Source organism: Magnolia sinica, chromosome 10 (genome assembly GCF_029962835.1).
Source record: "Magnolia sinica isolate HGM2019 chromosome 10, MsV1, whole genome shotgun sequence".
Lineage (NCBI taxonomy): Eukaryota > Viridiplantae > Streptophyta > Magnoliopsida > Magnoliales > Magnoliaceae > Magnolia > Magnolia sinica.
The window spans coordinates 42,762,554-42,768,962 of record NC_080582.1 but is presented as its reverse complement, the minus strand read 5'-3'; the positions used below and the strand labels follow the sequence as shown (position 1 = coordinate 42,768,962).

At 37.2% G+C, this 6,409-nt stretch overlaps 1 long non-coding RNA gene across 1 annotated transcript; it reads left to right on the top strand.

The window, feature by feature from the left end:
- Positions 1-2,065: 2,065 nt before the first annotated feature.
- On the top strand, positions 2,066-2,410 carry LOC131257447 (uncharacterized). The gene is made up of 2 exons (XR_009177410.1): positions 2,066-2,140; positions 2,297-2,410. It is a non-coding gene; the product is annotated as an uncharacterized LOC131257447 (long non-coding RNA).
- The last annotated feature ends 3,999 nt before the right edge of the window (positions 2,411-6,409 follow it).

Genomic DNA, 6,409 nt, shown 5'->3' with positions numbered 1-6,409 from the left:
GAAGTGACGAGCCTTAGTGTAGTAACGAAGGTATGATAGGCGTGCATTGATTGGTGACGAGCCCTTTGCAACGACCTTAAACCATATGATCGTATGAGATGTCTAGGACTGACGACTCTAGAATGGATCACTGTTTGGATGGTGATATGAGGAAGGTATCTTAGCTTCCCAATCCTGCTGTATGAAAAGGACTAATAACCACTTGGTAATCATGTTCATGCACCGCATTTGCAAGTGCTTTATAGACGTGGCGTACTTTGAGGCGATGTCATGCATAACGTAAGATGAAGACGCTGAGGGTGTACGCGTGAGGGCACGCATCATTCTGCATACATCCTTGCATTAACAAGAATACTTAGGACATGTTTAATTGTTCTGCTTTATCATTACTGCTTGATTGAACTGATAACATGTTAACTTTTACTTTATTGTTCCACTGAGTTGATCACCCACTCTCACGTTCTGGGGCGGTGTTAAACACCCACCAGACTCTGTCTTAGCTGCTGATGTTGCAGATGTTGAGGCGACCTTTGAGGCAGAGCGAGAGATGGATGATGATGAGGCTGCTTTCTCTTTTATGCAGTTTTCAGACGGGTTCTAGTGAGCCTCGTTCTGATGCGCGGGATGCTGGGATTTCTTTTGGAAAATTAAATGATGTAATCTAATACTTGTAATTTTGATAGTAACACTTGTCAGAACGACCTGATATGTATGTGTACTTTAGGGATTTGCACTTGTACACATATATTTCTAAAAGTCTTCCGCTTGCTTTCTTCACTTATCCCTGAATTATATTTGCTATTTGGCTTAATCTATTCTATGTTTTATGCACTAATACAGACAATATACATCCATCATTAAATATGTTGCATAAGTGATGTTTTGGAACTCGGGAGCTGAGTTATGCTCGACCCCCGAATTTCAGGGCGTTATAGTAAAATTATGGACCAATCGAGAAAAACCTTGGATGGTTGAGCCAATGCCTGGACTAGTCGAACAATGAATATGACTAGTTGAAGCACTACCAAAAAAATAACCAATGCCGATGGCCGTGTAGTGGTTTTCCCGATGGCTTCCGACGGTTAAAGGCCGTCGGTGAATCCCAAAAATCGGTCGGCAAATACAATGTGCTTTTTAATGGTGGACATTCAGTCACTACTATTTTCCTTTGATGTGGTCCACTTGAGATTTAGATATGGCTCATTTTTTGTAATAAGACCTAAAATGATCTTGAGAAATGGCTGGATGGCGTGGATGAAGCACATACATCATGGTAGGGTCTACAGAGCACTGGTCATCCCCACCTAGCCGGTGGCAACGTCATGAGCTAAATCGCGTACCGAAGCAGATTGCTTCCTACCCATCCATATGGTGATTCGTACGGGCTGGGCTCTGTGTGACCCACCTTAATGTAAGGGTTTAATCCACACCACCCATCCATATTTACAAATCATTTTAGGGTCTGAACCCAAAAATTAGGCAGAACCTATGCTAAAGTGGACCACAAAGAGGGAATTGAACGCCCACCATTAAAAACTTCTTGGTAGCTGCAAAAGTTTTGGATCAAGCTGATATTTGTGTTTTTATTTCATTCAGGTCTACCTGACCTTATGAATAGGTTGGATGGTCAAAAACAAACATGGTGGTCCTTAAAAAGGTTTCAACAGTGAGTGTCATTATCATTACTGCTTCCTTTGGTGTGGTCCATTGGAGCTCTGAACCTACCTCATTTTTTTATCATACCTTAAAATAATATAAGAAAATGGATGAATGGCATGGATAAAGTCATTACATCATGGTGCCCCACGTAGCCCTACCTGGATGTATCATTGTCCGAGCGAGGGTTGGACGCAATTCTCTTTCATCTTCTGGTGGGTAATTCACATCTCTCTCTCTCTCTCTCTCTCTCTCTCTCTCCAAAAAAAATTCCCAAAATCACCCGCTCTCTACCCCCAAAATCGTGCGCTCTCTACCCTCAAAATCCAAACCTCTCTCCCCCAAACTCAAAAAATCCCCAAAATCGTGCGCTTTCTACCCCCAAAATCTAAACCTCTCTCTCTCCCTCCCTCTCTCTCTCCCCTCTCTCAGGCAATCAAATGATCAGTGTCAGATCAAACTGCATGCTTCATAAATGATCAGTGTCGGATCAAACTACATGCTTATTTACTTTATTTTTTATTTTATTTTTTTATATGGGCTCATTGAAGAGCATTATACAGAAAGGGGAAAATCTAAATCTATAAAATTTTGACAATCTGTGTTTCTTCTTCTGTTTTTCCTTTTTGGTTTTCTGTAGGGATGGCAACGCAAGCTCGATACGGATTATGATGTGATGAAGACATTACATATTGTTATTCAAAGTTGACTAGGCGCAATCCCTTTCCTACACAATCGAAGGACTCATGGCCCCCATAAAAGGTGTCGTATCCTTTCCTTCTCTTGAACAAGTTTTGGATATATTTTAAACCAATATGTGCTGGTTATATTTTACGCCAAGTCTGATGATTTGGACTTGGCTAGAAAGGTATTTGGTGGAATGCCTGAAAGGTATATGACGGAATGCTTGACAGGGATATTGTATCATGGAATGTCTGATGACTTGAAAATCAGGCCAGTGTGGTTATCATGTGGGCGACACATGTATTTAGAATGCAGATAGCTTATCACTTATTTTTTTAATTGTCTAATATTGACTGTGTTGTTTCATTCTCTACTTATTAAAGAAATCGACCTGTCATACCCTCTTATTTTAGATATTTTATTTCAATATTAACCAGTGAATTTGAAATCATCTTTTCTCATAGAGCTTAACCCTTACAGTTATGAGAGATCATAGAGCAACTAATGGAATATTAAAGTTGCTAGGTATCGTTAGTGAGTATTAAATAATTGGTGAATCTACAGATTTGCTATGAAATTTACATCAAATTTCTTAGGCATTCTTGGTTCTTATATTTACATAATGGAATATGCGATAACATAAGAATTCATGTACTGATGAATATTTTTTGTGTTTCAGAAACCAAGTTGTTCATTCTATTTGGTTCACAAACTACTCTGATTTGCAGGAGAGGTTAATGGAATTTTCAGATCTGCAAGTAAGCATGCAAGAAATTCTCTGTTTTTCCTTAGATTTTTTAATTATAATCAAACTATTCCTAAAATTTTAAGTTTTCAATTTGGTTTTTGTGATGGGGCTGTTTGGATTTAACTTTCGAAGAAACATGAATCCCTAGAAATACCATTCTCAATTCTGATTGTTCTTAAGAGAATATCTATACATGTGATTGCACTTCTATTCTTACCAATCCCACATATGCATGCATGCATACAAATGATTTAACATTTAACACAGGGGAGGACGTGAGGTCGAGCACCGTCTTCCTCAAGAGGATAACTATTCCGAATCCACGGAACTTCTTTGGACTCCTCACAAAGACTTCTCGAATCCACGAGGAAAGAAAGCAGGAAATAGAAATAAATTCTAATAAATTCGAATTTGATTAAGGAATAATTAAAAACAAGTTCACAACCCTTTAAATAGGGGTACCAAGCAATGGGAAAGAATTCAGAATCAAACTACAACTAAAACTCCTAGAATTCGTGACTTACTATAAATAGTAAACTTACTATTTATAGACGGTTGTGATGTCTACTAGTGCGCAAGGTTTTCGGCCAAAAATAGTAAGTGTCCTATTTGGCTTCACCAAACTGTTCTCGTAATTATTCTAAGCTCTTTTCACGTTGGGCGCAACGCCTAAATCAAGAGTTATAATCAAACTAAAACTTACTATTTATAGTAAAAACGAAATTAAAACAGGGAAACGACCGTCGATCAAGGGGTTTTTCACAATTCCGGGTTGCGTAACCCAGCATAGCAGGGTTGGTTGGCTAAAGTAGCTCGTTCTACCCCAATATCATATATTTTACATCAGATAACTCATTCCAGATTGCGAGATATGCCCGATCTAAGGTCCGACGGTCCGGATCACTTCTGTCGTCGACCGGGCCTTTTCTGATCCATCTTGGCCATGAAACTGTCCGCGACCCGCTCTACATCAACATTACTGCCATAGTGATAGTGGTAACTGTTGGAAGTGGGTGTCCATTCTCAACTGTTTCCTGTGGTGCCACCATGGGATCAATGGTCTCGATCACTGAAACACAGGCCTGTTGCATCAGAATTCAATTATGCTCATCTATTCAATCTTATTCAATCTCTTCAATTTCATCTCATTTGGTCGTTTCCTTTTACTACTATGTATTGATTTTCATCTTGTATGTCAGGCCCCCATGATGTCAGGGTTCGTATGAAAGCAGTTGGTATCTGCGGAAGTGATGTTCACTACCTCAAGGTAGATCCAAGAAAGAAAAAAAAAAAAAATCTTGAATCTCTCTATTTGAAACATGGGGCGTGTAGTTTTACTAGTACTGAATTTTCTGTGTTGCTGATTGTTTGGGATTCTCTATTTCAGACGATGAGTTGTGCAGATTTTGTCGTGAAGGAGTCCATGGTGAAGCCCACAATCGTAAACCTTTGATAGGTAATCTACGAAAAGGAAAGATAACCTATGAAAAGATGGTAAAGGAAACTAAAACCCAGCAATTGTTCACATTCAATGGAACAGAAGCCAATGATCAGATGGTTGGGATCTTCAAATTTGAGAGATATTTAGGTCATCAGCCATCTTCAAATTTGTACTACTACAATTCCCAAACGAAAATTGCTTTTAAGGAAAACCAACTGATCTGATTTACACTACAGGGTACATTGCTAGATGGGCAGATAGTCGTTGTTTTGATGTCTCACTATGAATGGGTTTTCCAAAATTCTCCTGGATCAACAGTTGTACATGGAAAACCAACCTCCCTCTGTTGCTACCAATAGCTTAATTAGATAAAAACTACTCATAACCGGCAAGATAATCATATTTTAAAAGGTCAAAGAGAATTTTTTTTTTTTTTTTTTCCATTATCATTGTCTCACTGTGCATTCTATCTCATACCATCACTTTCTTTCCATAAAATATCTGAATTGCCATTCAACAAATATTCTTATGGTCATTCTTCAGTATCTTGATCTTTCAGTCTTGTGTATTTCTAGTATATTTTGTAGAAAACTGAACTTTTAAATGTTTTTGATTTTTTCCTAAACATGTAAATATAGTGCCTTTTTTAATTAACTTATATTTCTCACCTTTGAATAATGATTTGTTTCCTTTTCTACTATTGTACTGCATTCTAATCTATTTTCATTCCTTCGATTTCATCAATTGTATGGATTTTTTGTGATGGAAGTGCTACAAACATACAAATTGAATTGTGCATTTATGTTATAAACTTGGTGGACCTGCACAGTTTTCTTTTTCTTTTTTCTGAAAACTGAGTGCGAGATTTTTTATAAACTTTCCTTGTTTCAAGTAGCATTGGCAATGGGCCGGGCTGCCAATGAGAACCTTTATGTTTACTGTAGAAAGCAAATATCAACCCAATGAGATGCCATTACAATGTATGTTACATGGTTTGTGTTTTACTTTGGTTGGATGCTTGAGAATAACATGTTCCGTTTATAATTATCATTACTTGATGGATTTTAGAGTGTTTCTGTTTAAATTCTGGGTTGAATGAGAAAAGTTTTTGATTTATCTCTCTTCATTATTGTTTTTTTTTTAAAGAAAAATTTCAGGAAGACATCGTGCCTTTAACCAGACAATGTCCCCTGTTTTTTCATATGTACATTGTTGAATTGTGAGTAAGATACAAATGTTAGTAATGGATTGTGTAATGGCCCAGGTACAAGAATGTTTTCACTCCTTTTTTTTTTTTTCCTTTTTTTGGTTTAACTATTATATTTTCTTATTTGTATTGATTTTATTGATAAAAGATGCTGCTTCATAACATGTTTCTTTCTTCTTTTCTTTTTTTTTTTTCATTTCACAGCAACTGTCAGATCCCAATGCTCCTGACAGTTTTACAGGACCCGAAATCCGAATAAAAATGCAAGACATTGAGTTCTCCATACAGTGGCATTTGCCAAAAAGTTCACAGAATCACATATTATTTTACACTTTTAATGAGTGATTAACTTAGATATGACTGTTTAGTACCTGATCCTTCCCTTATAAACATATGGGCAGAAATATTTGTATGTGTATTTCCATAAATGTGTTTATGTATGCACACACTACATGCCAACTTACACCCCATGAGAATATTTTGTATTTATTGTGAAATTGTGATGCTTGAGCTTTATGATGTCACTATAGTTGCTATATTATAATTTGCACCGGATGATCTTCAACATGTTGTTGTGTGAATTATTGTGAAAGAATGTACTGTAGAAAAGAACTTGCAATGCTCCAGTCAATGTACATGTGTGGCTCACTCATAGTGGGCCGCCCTGGTTTTT